This window comes from Pinus tabuliformis, chromosome 4_1 (genome assembly GCF_031772625.1).
Source record: "Pinus tabuliformis cultivar Carrire ecotype Pingquan chromosome 4_1, CPIR1, whole genome shotgun sequence".
In the NCBI taxonomy this organism is placed as follows: Eukaryota; Viridiplantae; Streptophyta; class Pinopsida; order Pinales; family Pinaceae; genus Pinus; species Pinus tabuliformis.
In genome coordinates, this window is record NC_142303.1 from 459,303,475 (window position 1) to 459,323,811 (window position 20,337).

At 39.4% G+C, this 20,337-nt stretch overlaps 1 pseudogene across 1 annotated transcript; it reads right to left on the minus strand.

Annotated features, from left to right (window-relative positions):
• Positions 1-797: 797 nt before the first annotated feature.
• On the minus strand, positions 798-18,456 carry LOC149176395 (protein TOPLESS-RELATED PROTEIN 2-like; annotated as a pseudogene). Its single transcript, XR_016258349.1, has 20 exons — positions 18,280-18,456; positions 6,040-6,151; positions 5,818-5,930; positions 5,406-5,550; positions 5,174-5,283; positions 4,946-5,015; positions 4,755-4,817; positions 4,578-4,670; positions 4,387-4,482; positions 4,068-4,195; positions 3,702-3,933; positions 3,405-3,577; positions 3,207-3,314; positions 2,788-2,934; positions 2,562-2,672; positions 2,267-2,418; positions 1,879-1,972; positions 1,381-1,539; positions 1,104-1,277; positions 798-998 (listed from the first exon to the last, which is right to left on the minus strand). The product of XR_016258349.1 is annotated as a protein TOPLESS-RELATED PROTEIN 2-like (transcript).
• Between the last annotated feature and the right edge of the window lie 1,881 nt (positions 18,457-20,337).

The following is a 20,337-nucleotide window of genomic DNA, read 5'->3' on the forward strand; positions in this document are numbered from 1 at the left end:
AACTCATGCATTCGCAGATAGTTACATGCTTATAGTTATAACTTATAAGCAATGCAGAGTCTTGTAAATAGCAACGACCAAAGGAATAAATGAAGCCAACTATTAAGCTGACATCCAAAATGTGTGACCTTACAACTTTCAGAGGGAGATCCTCTCCCCTCAGCAAGTCCATCAAAAATAAAACACAAATTCCTTACAGATTCTTGCTTTCCATTAACGTATGTATCAATATGTTCAAACAATAGTCATCGAACAAGAAAGCTCATTGAGTCAATTGCAGAAACTCATGCATAATCAGTGTTTTCTCAATTACTTCAATCTGAGCTGCAATTACTGTTGACCCAAAAATGTTGATTCAGTTTATAAATATAGAATTCCCAAGTTTGACAAAGCTGTCGCATAAACCAGGCTTGTCTGAATGCACGTGATCATAGAAAAAAAACTCACGTGCTACAAAGGGTTTAAAAATACACTGAGAAACCCTCGGAAAGAACATTCATGAATTATGCTCCAATGACAGACTTTCAATTTTTACATGACCTAGAAAAAAATATAGTGACCAGGACTGCACCTACATACTCATTTACATATGATTTACAGTTGCTTAACCTCCATCTACAGTGCTGAACAATATTTGATGAAAATTACAATCTTGATAGAATGCCTCAAAAACTGGAACACAAGTGAGGCATTTCACTAACAAGACGCTACCATTATTCATGGTATTCTTGTAAATAAATAGTCGGGAGACAAAGTAGTACAGTGTACTTTAAGTTGTTCTTATATTCCCATTGAACTACCTTGAGGGTGGTTTCGAACCTTGGTTATTTAATGTTGGATTTGATCCGACAGTTGCATTATCTGGGGGGAGGTCCAACACCCCATTTCCCTTCTGACTCTTAAGGCTCAATAACATGAACTCCTCCATTTGTCATTCCAAGAGCAAATTGATTCGGTTCAGTTGGATTGATGCAACGACTAGAGGATAGCCGTTACTGCTGCATAAATAACAAAACAACAAATTAAATCATAGTATGCCTTGTCAAAAACCAAATCTGAAAAATAGATGTATCAACATTGATAGAACGAAAAATCCCATTTACTTGTTCATTCCCGATGGTAAATATGCACAAGGTGCAATGCGACAGTGAGGCCTCGAGCTTTCTGCATCAAACACTCCAACTGCGCCATCACAGAATCTCGCTTAAACTAGGACGCTTGTCACATGAGTATATGGCACTTGAAATAGGAATAGATAGGGAATCATGAGGAGACCACTGCAATGCAACCATGTAACAAGGTCATCCAATCAGATGCAGAAGGTAAGTGACATTATATAACTGTCTATGTTTGAATTCAAGACTGCTTACAAGTACTTACATTGCGCAAGCGCTCCAACTTGGAAACATCATATATAGCAAACTGGCTCTCAGCACAACTAACTCTTGTATCTCCTACTGGAGCCGATGATCTTCCTGGCTGTAGTGGTACAACTTTTGACTTTCGCTTGTCCCACCCATCTATGCCCCAGAGACATAACTACCGAAAGACGTGGTTGTGAGTACAGGAACATTTCCACTTGGTAGATTTGTGTATACTTTAAAGTGAACATCACGGAGTCAAACTATATATAATAATAAAAGACACAATATACATGGGCATGGGCAATATACAATATACTATATATAATAATAAAAGACACAATATACAATATACAATATACATGGGCATACACAATATACCTTCAAAACAAGTGAAAGAGCCAGGCCTGTGATTTTCTTTTGGTAGCCCCTTGAGCTTTGTTTTCACCTGTAAAAGGTCATTTTTGGTAAAAGGGCACAATGAAGAAAATGATAAGAATTTTAAATTCAAAGATACATTCACAGGCAGCAACTCATCAACTCGAACATTGCATACATTGTATATTTGAATTGATGAATCCTCCATGCCAATTGCAATGATGTTATTTGTTCTGAGGGTGGAAAGCCAGAAAAGTGGCTGCAGGTGGCATGAAAGTTGTCATGACCTGCAATGAATCACTAATTAGCATGCCATGAAACTAGTGATTCAGATAAATTGGGAGCCTTTGAATTCTTAGCCTATAGTGGGGAACATTATACAAGAATTTTCTAGTGGGGAATGTTACACAAGAACCTTCTTGAGTGATCCTGAACTATAGCTAGCTCCTTGGAAAAGGAGGCGTTGGAAAAGACCAACTCTAACACCACATAATTTGAGAGTTGAAAAGCAGAACAGTTATATTCACAGGTGAGACATTAGAGAATAAACCCCTAAGCAGACAACCGAAACTGAAATTATATAAGCAGCAGCTTGTTCTGGATTCGTATCATCAATCTCATTAGTCATAACAATCCCACTAGCTGGCTGCCACATCTGTGGTGGAATACTTGCTGTAGACTGTGGAATAAAATACTAACTCTTAGTTCCTCGTCAATCATTACTACATAAAATAGAGCTGCAAATTACATATCCAAAAGTATAACAAATAAATAAAACAAGCTAAAATAAAAATAAAGCAAACAACTCCTAAAGAACCCCACCTTTCCAGATGAAGTCCAGTCACTCCAGTGCCATTCCCATAGCTTATGGAGAGCATTGGATGCCAGTTCTAAAACAACAACACCTGAATTGGTGTATATCAGTCTTACTAACTGCAAGAAATAGCACATTACTTGTTTGGATCAATATCGATAGAATTTGTAGCAGATAAATTTGTATTATATGTCAGCCTTTAGTGTTTTCTATAATAGAAGGATGATTGCATACCTTGCTTGCATGCATTGTGTCAGGCAACCCGAGAGACCTACACTGACCCGAATCAGTGATCTTTAACTTCCAGTTCTTCCTCTTTTCTGTAACCTCATCTAGAAGCCTTGGTTTAACATCTGGTGTCCAACTGCTGTCTATGCTACTCTGCACACATGATGTCTTGAGTGTCAGATAATTGTAAGAATCCAGTGATCATATCATCCTATTCCTATAAAAAATATGCCAAAATGATGGCTAATAGAGCATTTGAAAGGGAAAAACAAAATCCTATGCTATATGGAAACTTGAAAGCAACAATATCTATAATCTGGAGTGAAAATTTATGCACTGATAAGATATATGTGACAAACTAAACTGAATATGGCTGGACAAATATTGTAGACTCTAAAGAAATAATTCTAGGAGAAAGCTCTTACAAAATTGGTCATTGACACTGCAGGCGGAAGTTACTCTGAACGTTCTATAGGATCGGGAAGGGAACCAGGAGCAGTGACTGCAGGAGGCATGACATTCACAATTGAAGTCTGCATATTAAAAATTATCTAGTTAGAGTTTAAACTTTACCATTAATTAGCAGTGCATGTACATAGTAAATGTTCATGGAAGCAATTTACCTTAGTTTCCATTGTCTCTGGTGGCACCCTCGTTCCCTTAAAGGATCTACTCTCCAGCATGCAAATTTAGGGATATCCCACTGCATTGGCTAAGATATTTCTGCTATGTCATTAGTTGTGACTGCCAACAGGGAACCATCTTCACTGGAATGAAGGCGAGAACTAGCCTAGAGCTTTTTGGAAAATAACACAAAGATTATACATTGAGACGTGATAAAGAAAAACATTTTTTCTCAAAATCATTATCTCTCAAACTCTAAAAATAAGCCATCCTCATCTTGAAAAATAACTTCTTACCGAACTATCCTCAACATCAATTGTTGACAGGATATTGGTGTTATCCATGTCCCAGAACTTTATTTGAAATTCATCACCAGTTGCCAAGAAAGTATTCCTGGTTGTATCAAATTGTACAACACTTAAGGAACGCTTCCTAAAACCAGAATATGCCTGCTTGATAGTTCCCTCACTTTCATTCCACTCAACCAGGTACGAATCACCATCTTTACTTGTTTTACAGGAGAAGAGCCTAATAAAAAATACAAATAATTAAAGAAGGGTATTGTCTTGACATAGTACATATAGAAAATTGAAGAAAGTAAAACTCAGATCCACATGAAGGCACTCTATAAACTAAACACCATTACAAGTTTAACATTTTACCTTGTTCCATCAGCACTGCAAGCCATTGTAGTGCACCAAAGGCCAGGAGCATTATAGTCCACCCTAGATCCCGCAAGATCATACAACCAGGCTTTGATCTTTCCATCAATAGCTGTAGAAAAAATAAACTGCATACAAACAAAGAGTCATAATCCATCTATCTTTAGTGCAGTTAAGTATTTCTCATATGGAAAAAAATTCACAGGAAGCCAAACATCAAACAAAAATAGAATATGCAATGTAACTTTAAAACAACTAGAATTTAATATTACTCAACTGCAATGCACATAAATTGTTCAGGTCTCAAGGAACAAAGTACCTGAATATTTTCTTTCTAGTGAGGATGAACAGAATAGACAGGTGCTTCATGACCTTCAAATGTGTACTGCTTTTGACCAGTTACTGCATCCCGCACCTATAAGCACACAAACTTTTTTCATATACAGAGTAAGTAGTAATTAAACGACAACTATTGAAATAAGTCTCGACACATCTGATAAATCAGATTACCTTGATAGTCTTATCATCCCCACATGTAATTATGCATAGCTGGGAGGTAGGGAGTGAAAAAGCAATATCATTTACACCACCATGTGTGTCAATCTGTATAAATTATACTTTCAATACAAACTTAATTTTACAGACCTACAAGCATGTACAGGTTTGTCTTTAAGCATGTAAGCAAACCTCTAGATGTTGTCTCAAATTGCCTGCCACAGAATAAGAATATATGCTTGGAAAATGCAACTCCTATGACACAATGCGCACACCGAACCAAAAGGAGACCAGAGATGTGTAGATGGCATTATTACAAATCACTCACCTTGTATAAAGGAGGAAATGATATCAAAAATCTTATTAAAAAAGACTAGATTAACCAAGGACTGCCCCATCTGGGCTCCAAATACAATGATTCACTGACACAGCTGGATCTTTCACAATAACAGCCTATGAAAACATTAAAAAAACACGTATAAGAGTTTACCTAAGGCCTGTGCTAATGATCAAATCTAGTAAAGAACTCTAAAAACTTTTCAAGATTGATTCATAGATGTGCAATTTCCACAATTTAAATTACATAACAAATTGAGGAAAAAATCATCTACCAGCATTGGAATCAAACAGACTGAAATTTCCCAAACCTTAAAGGACCTGTAAGCTAATCTTTCTCAAGATGCCACTTCCCACTTTGCAATGTCGCCAACATTTGTTCTAACTGATCGATAAAGCCAGCAGTCCAAATTTGAACATATTTATAAAGATAAAAGGTACATCTTCCAAATTGACTTTAGGAATTATATTGAATGAAGAATTGTATTGAATGGAATTTGAAATCACCTAGCAGAATTGTTTGCTGCAGAGGATGGAAATCCATATTCATAACATTTGCACACTGATTGAGAGTTCTTGCCACAGTCTTTGGCAGGTCATCTTGTGAGTACATATTAAGAGGATGAGTTGGGCCTGGGCCTGGGCTGGTCACCTACTTATACAAAGTAAGAAATCTTAGTTTGTAGAAAAGCAATGCCCCATAGAATAAGTTATAACTAACAAATCCTACTAAAATCAATCACATACAACAGTTAATGGGCCTGGCAGAAAAGCCAAGAAACTTGAAACAAGCAAAAAGTAATAGAGAATTTAGCATTAAGTTGTGACTCAATTAAGAGAAATGAACACATGGACTGCAGACAGACAATTTCAATCCATCATATAATCAAATATCAATCTTAATTAATGCTGTATGTACCTCCTTGGACTGACCACCCCGGATGCGCTTCATGAGGTATTTGGAATCAGCAGATTGATAATCTACAGTAGTACCATTTGATGGTGGAGTCCTAGGTCATTTTAGGAAAGCAGCTGAAGCCATTCACAGAATGAGAAGTCAAAATATGCTCTATTTGGAAAACTCGTGTTATAGAAAAAAAAGAAAATTATTTTTGACAATATATGAACAGAGAGGGCGTACTAAATCATCCCACTTCAAAGGGCACTGGTCCAGCAGAGTGCAGAGCAGCAGGATTAGGATTTTTCATCTATCCCGAAAGACTGCTGGAAGAAGCACCAGTAGGCTGGAAAGGCTGAAATAGAAGATGCAATATGCAATATGCTAGATAGAAGATGCTGACGAAACATCCTAAAATGGCTCAATAAAATATTGCCAAGATTGTCAACTTATCAACCTTCTAATCATCAAATGATATAGGCGATATGTAGCCTCTCTCTACAAAGTCATGTAGTTGATCTTTCTGATTGTAAGTTGCAACAGAGTAGATCAAGTTGTGGCATCTTTCATATTGGTATTTATACTATATTGTGCAATGTGAAGCTAAGTCTTTTTGTTAGGATGCAGCTCTTGTGAAGGCAATATTGCTGCATGTCATCAATTTGGATAGTTTGTGAGTTAAATGATGTAGTCAAGGAATAAATAGCATATATTGCAGGAGAAAAAATTTCGCTGTTGCATTTACTGTTCATTAGTTAGCAATACAAATACCCAGCGACATTTCCATGACAACTTCTTTGTACCTATCCCAGCATCTATTGGAGGCAATTAAGCCTTTCATGGAAAAAAATCCTATGACCAAAAAAATAAACAACAGAAGAATGATGGTGAAAGCATGGAAGGGCATCCCAAAATACATCTCATATGTATGGTCAGGAATCATGCTCTCTTTCAAAATAAAGCCCCCAGACCAAAGATAACGGCGGAGGGCAGGAAAGAGCTCTTCTAAATGAGAAAATACTGTGGTACTTGCTTGTGGACAAAGTTACAAACAAAAAAATGCCTAGCATTTAGAAATCACAAGTCACGAGTGAGAATATAAATGATTGGTTTTGCAAAGTGTTTTGAAAATAAGGCTATAAGTCACAAGTGAGAAGATAAATGATTGGTTTTGCAAAGTATTTTGAAAATAAGGCTATTTAGGAAACTGTATTTATCACATTTAAGTCTACAGCTGCAAAGAAAAACGATTATTAACAGAAAACAATGTTCAAAGCAGCAAATGCTTATGGATAACATTATATGCTGCCAGTAATCTTTAGTCTTTTCTGTAAACACATTCTGATAAAGAGTTAGCTCTATAAAAAAATTGTAAGAGATGGACTCCACCCTACAGTTGTTTGCATTCTGGATAGCCATGCACTTAAAGGTTGATATTTTTATACCAAAAGGCCTGGTAGAACTAAAATATTAGGTAAGATACTAGAGAGCGATGTTGTCTCATGGAATGCAATTATTACAGGATATGCACAAAATGAAGACGATGAAAATGCCCTGAAACTCTTTCACCAAATGCTACTAGCTAGCACGAAACCAAATGAATTCACTTTTTCCAGTGTTGTCAGTGGATGTGCCAGCTTAGGAGCCTTAAAATAAGGCAAGGAGGTTCATGCCCATGTCATCAAAACTGGATTCTGCTTAGATATCTCTATGTGGAAAGCCTTTGTTACTTTGTATGCAAACTGTGAGATAATAAATAATGCTCTGCAACTGTTTGACATCATGCCTAAAAGAGATGAATCCTCATGGAATGCAATAATTGGGGGATGCTCCCATAATGGGCTTGCCGAAGAGGCAATGAAGTTATTTAGACAAATGCTATGTGTTGGCTTCAACCCAAGTGAAATAACCTTCACAGTTGCCCTCTAAGCACGTGCCATGCATGTTGCATTCAGCCATAGAACAGGGGAAGAGGATACATGTCCACATCATTAAAACTGGATTTGAACTGCCTCTTTCAGTGGGGAGTTTGCTTATATTACAAAAAAATAAGGGAAAAACGCAGATTCTAATATCAAACAAGGGCTTTATGACAGTAGGAAGGAAACTCATGGAATAGAACTCCTGAATTTGTATGTAAAGGTTTTTATACCAAACAAGGGCTTCTATATAATTAGAAAGGAAACTCATGGAATAGAACTAATGAATCTAGATATCAAAAGGAGCTCAAACATTATTGCAGAGAGATGTCCACCATGAAGAAGAAAGATTGTAGAGCAAAGCATGCTTTAAAAACCATGAGATGCCGAATTTAAGATCAAACTATCTTATAGACTCTTTCAAAGAACTGAACAAAGAAAATTCCATCTTGATTTGCTGGTTAAGGGTAATGCATCTTCGTTTTCATCTGGCGCCTTTCAAAAGGATTGAAATTTTTTTATTTTACTCAAAATCACCGTAATCTTTGTTTGCTCTCATGCCACTGGGCATTACATCAGTGACACTCTTAAAATAGTTGTTTCTTTACTTCAAAACCAGTAAGTATATAGTAATCTTTTGAAAAAACAGCTCCATGTCTCCATCTCTACTTCATATTTCCACACACAGACCAAAGTTTTAGCATTTTTTTGAATCAAATCTCAGTCAAAGAAAGTTTAAAGATCTTCTTTAACTTATACTTCCAGCTATATGGTTAAACAAAACTTACTCAGTGAAAATTTCAGACATTTATTCTCAGATCTAAACATTGCGTACCGTAGAGAAAGGCAACTAAATTTCAGGTTCAAACTGCACAAAATATATTTCGTATATGAATTCCTTATTGTAGAGAAAGGCGACAAGATTCCAGGTTCAAAACCGCACAAAATATATTTCGGATATGAATTCCTTACCAATTCAAGCCTCTATTGTCTCGACTCTCCAATAGCTTCAATTCACGGGAGCTTCTGAAATTGCAGCAAACCCAAGCATGTTTCCTACGACAAAAGCTTCCCCCCTGCAGCCATTGGTAAATGAAAACCCTCAAAGGTTATTTGAAGCCAAGCCTGGCAGCTCTGTCATCACTTAAACGGGAGAGATCTCAAGATCACCCCTGTTGCACCCATTCATGAAATTCCTCACAACAAAAAGGCACATATTCCAACCCAAAACGGCACAGATAACTAAAATTTCAACAACTTTCTTGAAGCATCCATGTCCTCTTCTTCCCCGGCATCTTTACTTCCCATTATTAACTCACCATAGAGGGAACTAAAGAATAACAACATAAGGACATCCTAGTGGACCACTTTCTCCTTTGAAGTATGTGCATTAAATTCTTCCACATGGTCAATTGCGGAGCTTGGGTCACCATCAAACACGGGCATCCCACATAGCATCCTTCCCGCAACATGATTAGGATGTCCAAGGATGCTTGCAATGTCTAAAGCGGGAAATTTATGAAAGAATGATAGCCTATTTTAGGTATACATGAAACATATGTAGGAGTCGTCAGGGTGAAATTGAAGATGCCCAGAAAAATGCTTCCTTCACCCTACAAGCATCAACTTAAAGTTCAATGAAGAACTAGGGTTTCGTTCTTCCAATGGAGTCGCCAATAATGATGTGTCTATATGTCGTACAAAGAACAAAACACACGTCTCGTGTCCCCAGCAACGACGCCAGAAATGTTACCACTCAAACCAGCAGAGGACCTAAAGCGGTTCCTAAAAGGGCAACTGCTAGGTCAAAGGCAACTATAGAGGCTTAGCCCACTGTCACCACAGCTAAGTCTCCCTTCTCTTCACTGACTTTCACTGATGGGAGGAGTCCCGGTAGTGTAGGGAGTCACTTGTAGATTATATGTCAATGGCTAGGTGTGAAGTGACCCTGAAAACCCTTTCCCAAGGATGGAGTGAAGAATGGAGCTTGCTTGCTCTTTAAGCAAGGGACTTGGTCGCCAGGGATAAGGGGTGGGGATTGGAGGGTTGAGGGAGAAAGGATAGGCTTATGAACGAGTTTCTCAATCCCTATAATCCTTGGGAAAATTGGATTCCCAGATGGTCCTTGACAAATAGTCTTTATTGAGAAGTGGGACCACACAGGACCAAGTGGACCCAACCCAGGTTCGGGAATGGAATGTAGCATCCAATGATGTTCCTATCCTGGACAAGGTGAGGGGAAAGGACCAAACAAGAATACTCTCATCAAAAGGTTGAATTAATCCTATTGAGGTCTAGCCTTGGGTATGCCTAGGCACAATTCGATCCTAAAGCTAGGACTTCAGATTCCCAGAGATTCCACCGTTATAATTGCCTCAAATTTGGAGGAGAGGGAGGGGACCCACCAACGCAGTAGCCTATAGGAGATCAAATTTTTTCCTTGGGTCAATTCCTGGGAAATTGATGCCCTAGGTGACTTAATGGGGCTAGACTTGGGGAAAAGGGGAAATGGTTAAAAGAGGGTTGAAATGATCACCCTTTTTGAGGGATCACTTGGGGATATGGAGTCAAGGATAATGGTGAGTAAGAACTTGGTTTCTTAATCAAGGAGGCCCAGAAAGTCAACTTCGTCCAATGTTGAGAGAAAGAAAAGAAAAGTGACCTTCAAGCATTTATACTTCAAAGCAAATGATGCAAGCTTCTCGAGATAAATAAATCTCTAAGACATTTCATTCATATAACATTGGCCCATACATTAAATTAGCTAAAACATGCTTAATTCCACATTTCAATAATGCAGTGACTAGCCCTAATTTTAGCAGTATGCAGCAACAAGAATAATAGCATCAAAATATACTTACAACAATATAGAGTATATCCAACTAGCATTTCGTATTCTCAATAAAGCTCCAAGACAAGAGAAATAGCCCAAATCCATACATCAAAATTCATCCATCTCCAAAAATATCCACCAAGGAAAAAGTGTGAAAAATCTCTATGATTAGAGAGATCCCAAGTCAAGTGATGATACAAATGAATGTATCTAACATCAATATATAGCCTCCTAATGAGTTTGAATTAGCCTCTGGGACCCTAAAGATAAAATAATGTGCAAATAATAACTCCTATGGTGACAAGCCCACCATACTAGCTCATAATGTAAAAACAAGCCTCACAAAGGGCCAAATAATGATGTTTGCATGTTGCAGCCCCTCTAAAGGCTCAATAACATCCTAAAGTGCCATATTGAAGAATAAATTCCTCGGAATATGATGGACAATGGGGTGGCCCATTGTTCTCCAAGTAGTAAAACATGTGGTGCTCTTAGTGGGTCTGAGGGCACATCAACGACCCCATGGGTCTTCCATATGGATCAAATATGCCTCTAGATCCCCTGCAGGTCCAAGTGGTGTAATGAATGCTGCCATGACATCGTACAAGTGCTAGGACACTTGCCAAGAGTGTTGGGTTCCTATGGGGACCAACTAGGCATAGTGTACCAATCATGTCCCCATCGTCCCAAAAGTGGATCGCTATTAGTCTTTGAACATCCATAAAGATCTGTGGAGTTTTGTCTGCTGCTGTGGAGGCTAATGGATCTCTATGCACACCCTACATGTGCCAATGCGGACCTCTGGGGGTTAGGATCCCATATAGGGAAGTCAAATCCAAATGGAAACCACCTGCAATCTTTCATAAGATCCAATGCATCCCCTAGGTTTACAGTACAATCAGTCATTAGAATAATCGAGGAAAGGAACTTACAAACCATGGATAACAAAGTGGGCACTTCATAATGGCATGCCCTTCCGTAGTGGGCTTTGGCATGCTAGTGTCTCCAAAACTCCAAAGGGGGTTAGCCAAGTACCTTATTAGGTGTTTTCAGCCCTTAGAGGAGATAGTATGTCCAAGGTACACCCATCTAATGGGGGTGGCAACTGACAAATAGGTGAGATGGAATAGGGAATGAGGGGGGCATCCATGGGCCACATAATAGGGCATAGGGGTAGCTAAATAAGGGGAAGCCCAAACTTGGGTATATAATGTATAAGAGGGAGAAATCATGGCACATGAGGTGCCCCGACCTTGATTTTTCCACCCTTCTTTATATGTCTTTTGCCTTTTATGAATTTTCTTTAATTAACTGCTCGGGGCTCAAAGAACAAGAGCATGATGTGTATAATATAGCAGTGATTACCCCCTTTGAGGTAGGGCGGTTCATTGCCCTCTAGGGGTTGGGACAATCATGGGTTCCTGAATGATAGAGGAGGCTCATCTAGGGCCTATGGAACCAGGGTGATGGCCATGGATGGGGTAGAGCTCATGTGTCGACTTTTGCCCACGTGCTAATTATTTTTGTCCTGACCATCTTTTGCATTTTGTGGTACAATTTCCTGTTAAATGTGGCCAATTATGCTTTTTCTTCTTTTTTTGGTTGCTTCAACCTCCGGGCATCATTCTAGGCCTGACCCAAGGTGGGGGCAAGGGGATGGGGAGGCTAGCCCTATGTGGACCCAGGTGGGAGAAATGATGAATGGGGTATAGTGAGTGGAAAGGGAGTAATATGTGCGGGACCACACACCCAAAGTCAGGGTTTCCCAAGTAGTACCAACTTAGAACCAAACGGTCAATAAAGGAGGTCCCATGGGACTAAGATCCAAGTGTAACAACCAAAAGAGATCAAAGGGACAAGAGCACAAACTAAGCCCACTCTTTTCGCCAAATCCCCCCATCAATCCATACCCAGAAGTATCCATGATAAGTAAACCTAATACTCAATTACCAAATGAAAAGACATACCTTTAGATTCGGGAGGCTCATCTTCCAACATACGATCAATACAGGTGGGTGAGGGACCACATGGTTGGGCTCAGGTGGCATAGAAATGGCACAACGAGCTAGTAGGAGGCATAAAGGGGCTGCCGGTTGGGACTCATCATGGAGAAAAAATTCTCCTAGGGATATCACCCACAAAGTGGTGGGTAACAAGCACCACTTTCAGAAAACTTTTGAGTTAATTCCCTTTAGATGAAAAACAATTAGCATTTGGTTTCCTCCCTTCAAAATCGATCTTTGTTTGATAGTAAGACACACCTAAGGCCATTGTCCTTAGGGAAACAAAATTGACGTTGAAGAAGGTTTATTTGGCCTATTTGGGCCTTTTCTTTATAGGAGGGAGTCTATCAAGCATTTATCCTAATGGAAAGGCAATTGTTTCAAGAAGTTAAGCATCATCAAAAGCAGGATGATTCTCCTCATCACTTCATCTTAATCTTGCTAAAAAGCAAGATATGAAGAGTAATGGATTGCTATGTGGAAATATTGCTTCACTAACAAAATAGGGAATTAGAGGCAATGAGTGGACTCGAAATCATGGTTCATCAACAAAACAAGGGATCCAAGATTAAATGAGTGGGCACGAAAGGTTTTGGAAAACAAAAATGGGCACCTAAGGAGCATTTTCAAGTAAGTTAAAGCATCATCAATAACAGGATGATTCTCCTCATCACTTCATCTCAATCTTGTTGGAAGAAAGAAAGATATGAAGGGTAAGGGATTGTTATGTGGAAATCTTGCTTCACTAACAAAATAGGGAAATAGAGGCAATGAGTGGACTCGAAATCATGTTTCATTTACAAAACAAGGAATCCAAGGCTAAATGAGTAGGCACAAGAGGTTTTGAAAATAAAAATGGGCACCTAAGGAACATTGATCCAACATTAAAACTTGATGTGCCCATCTTTCCATTGCATTAAAGCTTGTATTGTATCTATCAATGGATACATATTTCCATTGTTGCGAAAATCGTGATTTTTTCGTTGAAACGATTAAATCGACCGATTAAATCAGTGGTTTTTACCATTTTGAAAAAATCACGATTTAATCCCGACTTTTTGGGAAAAAAATCTTGATTTTTGTATTTTTTTTTTTTGCCGATTTTTACGATTTTTTTTCCGATTTCAGACCCTCGTCGATTTAATCCCGATCGCGATTTTCGTGACATTGCACATTTCCATGCAGACAATCACAGAGAGTCAATAATGGATTGTAAAGATAGTTTCCAATGGTGAGTTGTTGATGTAAGGGATGGTGGAATTGTTGGTGAAATGAGGGTGCTAGAATTTGTGATCAAGTGATAATCGGGAAAGGTGAAAATCATTTCTTTTAGCTTACACAAGCTCCAACTAAATTACTTCAATCAATCTAACACAAGTTATATTTATCCATGATACCAATTTTTTAGTTGATTAAGCAAAAATTTCTATGCATAGAGCCAACTAGAAGTAGTTGTGTGGCACCACCAACAATAGAATGCTTAACCACTACATTGCTCTTTATTTGCTAGTTTCTAAGTGTGCCATGAAGTTTTGAGTTCGTGGAAGTGCCAACTAGTTGGTCAAGATGGAAGAACTATAAAGGAGAAAATTCTAGATCCCTACTTGCAGCTGAGAAAATTGTAACAACCCATCTTTTGTAGACAACATACTAGAAACACCTTCATAAGAGGGTAAGCTTGTAAGTGCATTAATACTTCTTCAACCTTAAATAGATTTACTTCCTTAAATACACCTACCTGTGAAAATTTCTAATACGGAATTCTACTGCAGTAATTGATTTATTTCACCTACTTATTTCTCACAATAAGTTATTTACGAAAAACCCTTCAGTAAATATTAAAATAAATTCTACTCTAGTTATCACATAATTACATAGAGAAAATAATAGTGATATACAAGCACAAGAATCAATCACATCAACACAATTGTTTTTGGACAATTGTCCCCGGAAAAACACAATGTGGGATCGTTGCAATAGATGAGGGTTTTATTAATCTTCAGCAACAATCGCTTTACAAGGAATGATTTCATAGAGAAACTGAGACACTACTGAGAGAAACTGAGACAAAGTTTCTCTTCTTCTTGGAGAAGTTCTGACACCCTGGAGACCCTTCACCCACCTCTGCATCACTCTGCGTGAGGACTGCGTCTCCAATGGTGTTGTCTACCTGCTCTTCCCTCTGCATTGTCTCTCATATGCCCAGCGTCACGTCCTCCTCAGTCACCGAATGCTGTTGATTCCCTCCTCTTCCTCCACCCCGCAACTCTCCCTCTGAAATCGAACTCCTTCTCCTTGAGAATCAATTTCCCTAGGGGTATTGAGTATTTGCCTAGTGTATCTCCAAATGACTCTCAAGTCTTCTCTTATACTTTTCTTGTTGATGAATCAACGGTCGAGATTAAGTCTCTAATCAACAGCTAAGGTTAAAACAGACTTGATCCTCGTCTCTTATAAGCTTCTCACCCGTATCTTTATTAATACTCATTAATATTTTTACTTTCCTAAGTTTAGACTTAGGAACCCATTAAAAGTATTAATTATTTTAATAACTCCTCATCCGGGTGGAATTTCTCCAAACGATTTATGGGTCTTGGAGACCTCATGTGTTCTAGCCCCTCCACAAAATTTCAGAGCTAGGTCACATCCAATGCTACCCAAAATCAACACTCCCTCTTAGTGAGGAATGTGCGCTAGCAATACTTCCCAATAGAAGCATCACACTAATCCACGACATCGGTCCTCTGCGTTGTTGATGCTTGGTCAACTACCCCTCATCCACTGTGCTGCAGCAACCTATACTGTTGCCCATGACACTGTAACTATCACTGCAACATCTGTACCACAGCTCCCTCTGAATATGCTGCATCATGCTGCCCATAGCACTGTCATTGCTAACTACTGCACTGCAACTATCCGCTTCTGCTACTGAAACGGATTCTTCACCATCCCCATCTTCTCCTTGAAGTAAACAAACTTTTTTCTTCCTAGGGCCTTGGTGAGAATGTATACCACTGGTTCTCCTGTTGGGGTGTACCTCAACTGTACTGCCCCTTGTTGGACACAGTCTCTGATAAAGTGACACCTGATATCAATGTGCTTCGACTGATCATGAAAGACTGGATTCTTAGAGAGCTTGATGCAACTTTGATTATCACACAAAATACTGGTCGCTTCCATCTTTCTACTCAATAGATTCACAAGCAATTTCCTAAGCCATATGGCTTCACACGAAGCTGTGCTAACTTCCATATACTCAGCTTTAGCTGAGTTCAGAGCCACGAATTTATGTGTCCTACTACACCAGGAGGTCGTTCCTGATCCAATGTTGAAATAGTACCCAGTGATACTTTTCTGATCTACTGAACTTCCAACCCAATCTGCGTCAGTGAACCCACTCAACCTGATGCCATTGCCTTGGGTGTACATCAGTCCATGCTCGATTGTTCCTCATATATATCTGAGAACATGCTTGGCTGCTGCCCGGTGCGCCCTCTTTGGTTCTACCATGCACTGACTGAGGGTGTTGACAGCGTAACAAAAGTCTGGCCTGGTATTGACAAGATACATCAGGGACCCTATGAGTTGCCTGTACAAGGTGGGATTGACCTCTTTATTTTCGGATAAATCAATCTTCTTCCAGTTGGTGATCATTGGAGTAGCCATAGGTCTACAGTCCTGCATTCTGAACCTTTTCAAAATCTCTGTAGCGTATCTCCCTTGCCCAAGGAAAATTTCACCCTTCTGCTGCCAAACTTCCAACCTGAGGAAATAATGCATCCGTCCCAAATCCTTCATGTCAAATTTTGTGGCTAGGTTCTCCTTGCAATCTTTGATGAGCCTGGATGATCCTGTTAGAAAGAGATCATCCACATATAAAACCAGGATTAGAGGTTCATTCTCTACAACCAAATAGTAGAGGTTAGGATCTGCGTCACTCTTGACGAATCCCATCTTCTGCAAGTAGCCATCAATTCGACCGTACCATGCTCTAAGTGCATGTTTAAGCCCATACAGAGCTTTCTTCAACCTACATACATGAGATTCCTTCTCATGAGTCTCAAAACCTTATGGTTGTTCAATGTATACTTCTTCTATCACCTCGTTCAAGAACGACGTCTTGACATCCATCTGGTGAATCTCCCACCCCATTTGAGCTGCAAGGGATATCACAAATCTAATAGAAGTATACTTGGCTACTGGGGCGAAGGTTTCTTCGTAGTCTATCCCTTCCTTCTGAGCAAACCCCTTAGCCACAAACCTCACTTTGTATTTTTCTATACTGCCATCTGCAGCGTATTTGACTTTGTAGAGCCATCTCGACCCTACAACTGACCTGTCCTGAGGCCTAGGTACCACTTCCTAGACATCATTGACCATTATGGAGCTGTATTGCTCCACCATAGCATCTACCCATACTTGATGCTGAATGGCCTCCTAAAAACTGGAGGGTTCTCCAACCTGAGCCACCAAGGCTTGGTATTTGTCAGGTTGTCTATGCTCCCTTTTCTTGTTCTTGGACGCCCCAACAAAATCCTCTGTATCGTGTAGTATCTGTCGAAGTTCCCGGCTTGCTCTACCACTGGTAGTGGGTATATCTATCTACTCCTCCTCTTCCTAAGGCTCCACCTCTAGAGTTTTGTCTTTAGGAGAAATACTAGCGCTAGTTTTTGCTGGTCGAAGTGGCTGTACCAACGAATCATCCTTTGACTGCTCTTTGGAAGGCATTTCTCGGGATTTTCTGAAGGCTCTGTCCTCCATGAACTTCACATCCCATCGAATTACGATCTTCCTATTCCCCAGAAGATAGATTCTATATGCCTTAGCATTCTCACTATATCCTACAAGATATCCTTTCTCTGCAGTCTGATCCAATTTCTTCCTCTTCTCTTCGGGTACATGGCAGTATGCCAAACTCCCAAATATCCTAAAATGACTCACTTCAGGCTTCTTACCGATGAAGACACTCTCCAGAGTAATCTTACCTAATGCCCTGTGAGGAGTCATGTTCTGGATATACACTGTCATGTTGCATGCTTCTGCCCATAGAAACTTGGGCATATCCTGATCATACAACATTGCCCTGGTTGCTTCAACAATAGTCCGGTTCTTCCTTTCTGCTACTCCATTATGCTCCGGATTATAGGGGGTTGTCCACTCTCTTCTGATGCCTTCGCTTGTGCAAAAATCAGTGAAGTCCTTGTCGATGTATTCTCCACCGTTGTTTGAGTGCAATATCCTTATCTTCTTTCCTGTCAAACTCTCAACTAAAGCCTTGAACTCTTTGAATCGACCAAAATCCTCATCCTTGGTTTTCAAAAAGTAGATCCAAGCCTTTCTGGAATGGTCATCAATGAAGGTGACGAAATATTCAGCACCACTAAGAGCTTTTTGGACATGGGTCCGCCGGAGTGTATCAATCCCAGAACACTCTTAGCACTATTGTTGCTTCTGGAAAATGTTGCGTTAGCGTACTTGCCTAGTGCACATTCTCGACATACATCATCTCGTTTGGTACTTATTCTAGAACTCTCGATACTGTTTTCCCGAGAATTCTTAGAGCTCCATGGTGTAAGTGCCCCATCCTCCTGTGCCATAGTTCATTCAAATCTTTATCCCCACTGTTGCCTATCAGTGCCATTAGAGATTCTAGTTGTAATCTATACAGCCTGTTACTTTTGATTCCAATCTAGGCCTTCATTTTCCAACTTGAGTGTTTAACATATACTTTCTCCTCAATGAAGCAAATGTCATAGCCCTTGTTTTGAATCTGAGATACAAAGAGTAAGTTCATCTCCAATCCTGGCACATGCAGCAAATTGGTTGCTCGAAGTCGAACCCCTGCTTTTGTTTGAAAGACTACAGTACCTCTTCCAACGGGGATACACTTTGCCTTATTTCCCATGGTGATCTGAAAATTCATCCTTTCTTCCTGATAATTCGAAAAACATTCTTTTATTCCTGTCATATGCCAGGAAGCAACACTATCTATATATCAAACCTCAGAGGAGGCAGAACTTGCTAGGCAAGTGACTTCTTCTTCCAATTTGGAAGCTAACATAGAGTAATCGTGATCCATGTTCTTCGTGCTCTCTTCTTTCTCTGGAGATCTGCGTGAGTCCCTCTAAGTTGATGTCTCGGCATCATACTCCCGAACCATAGCAGATTATTCTCTCATGTTGTTCGATCTCTACTTCGATACCATGTGAAAATTTCCAATACGAAATTTTACTACAGTAACTGATTTATTTCACCTACTTATTTCTCACAATAAGTTATTTACGAAAAACCCTTCATTAAATATGAAAATAAATTCTACTGCAGTGATCACATAATTACATAGAGAACATAACAGTGATATACAAGCATGAGAATCGATCACATCAACACAATTGTTTTTGGACAATTGTCACCGGAAAAACCCAATGTGGGAAAACTGGTGCAGCAGATGAGGGTTTTATTAATCTTCAACAACAATCGCTTTACAAGGAATGATTTCACAGAGAAACTGAGACACTACTGAGAGAAAACACCTGAGACAAAGTTTCTCTTCTTCCTAGAGAAGTTCTGACACCTTGGAGACCCTTCACCTATCTCTGCGTCACTTTTGCATCACTCTGTGTCAATCTGTGTCAGCCTGTGTGAGGATTGCGTCTCCAATGGTGTTGTCTACCTGCTCTTCCCTCCGCGTTGTCTCTCGAATGCGCTGCGTCACCTCCTCCTGAATCATTAACTGTTGTTGATGCCCTCCTCTTCCTCCACCCTGAAACTCTCCCTCTGAAATTGAACTCCTTCTCCTTGAGAATCGATTTCCCTCGGGGTGCTGAGTATTTGCCCAGTGTATCTCCAAATGACTCTCAAGTCTTCTCTTATACTTTTCCTGTTGATGAATCAACGACCGAGATTAAGTCTCTAATCAACGACTAAGATTAAAACAGACTTGATCCTCGTATCTTAGAAGCTTCTCACCCATATCTTTATTAATACTCGTTAATATTTTTATTTTCCTAAGTTTAGATTTAGGAACCCATTAAAAACTATGTTGCAGGAAACGTGGTATAGAGGTCCGTTTCTGTACGGAAACGGGTACGAAACGCGGAAACGCGTTTGGTACGACCATGAAACGCGTTTCCGGCTGTACTGCCACGTTTCCCGAAACGGAAACGTGGCCAGTACGGCCGGAAACGCGTTTCAGGGCCGTACGACCCACGTTTCCTCATTAACTTGTGTTTTTTTTTAATTTACTTTTAGGGTATGTTAGTGACTTCTTGTTGCTTCTAGATGCGTGTCTAAAGTTATAAAAGTGAATTTTTGCCCTAGTGTTGATATGCAGTTCATCAGGGAGTTTGAGGGATATGCAGTTCATGGTAATGTTAAATTCTTAAAGTAAAAGTGATATTCTCCTTTATTTTTCATTTTCATCCTTTTACTTAAATTTTTAACATTACCATGAAATGACTCAGGATGTTTGAGAGTGGTTTCGCCCTCATTGGATTTCATATGGAGAAAGTAGAATTTTAGATCTCACTCAAAATCCAGTAGACTTATTTGTTTTACAGGATTTCAGGCTTGGAGGGATTGCAATGTTTCCATTGGATTTTATCATGTACTAGGGTATGGAACTTGTATTTAATCAAGAGAACCAAGCCCTCTATGCAGGAGAAACTCCCAATAATCAAGATCATGTAGGGTACTAGGGTATGAAACGTGTATTTAATCAAGAGCACTAAAGTCGTTCGACTATGTAGGAGGAGACTCCCAATACAACAGTGGTCCTTCTAAAGAA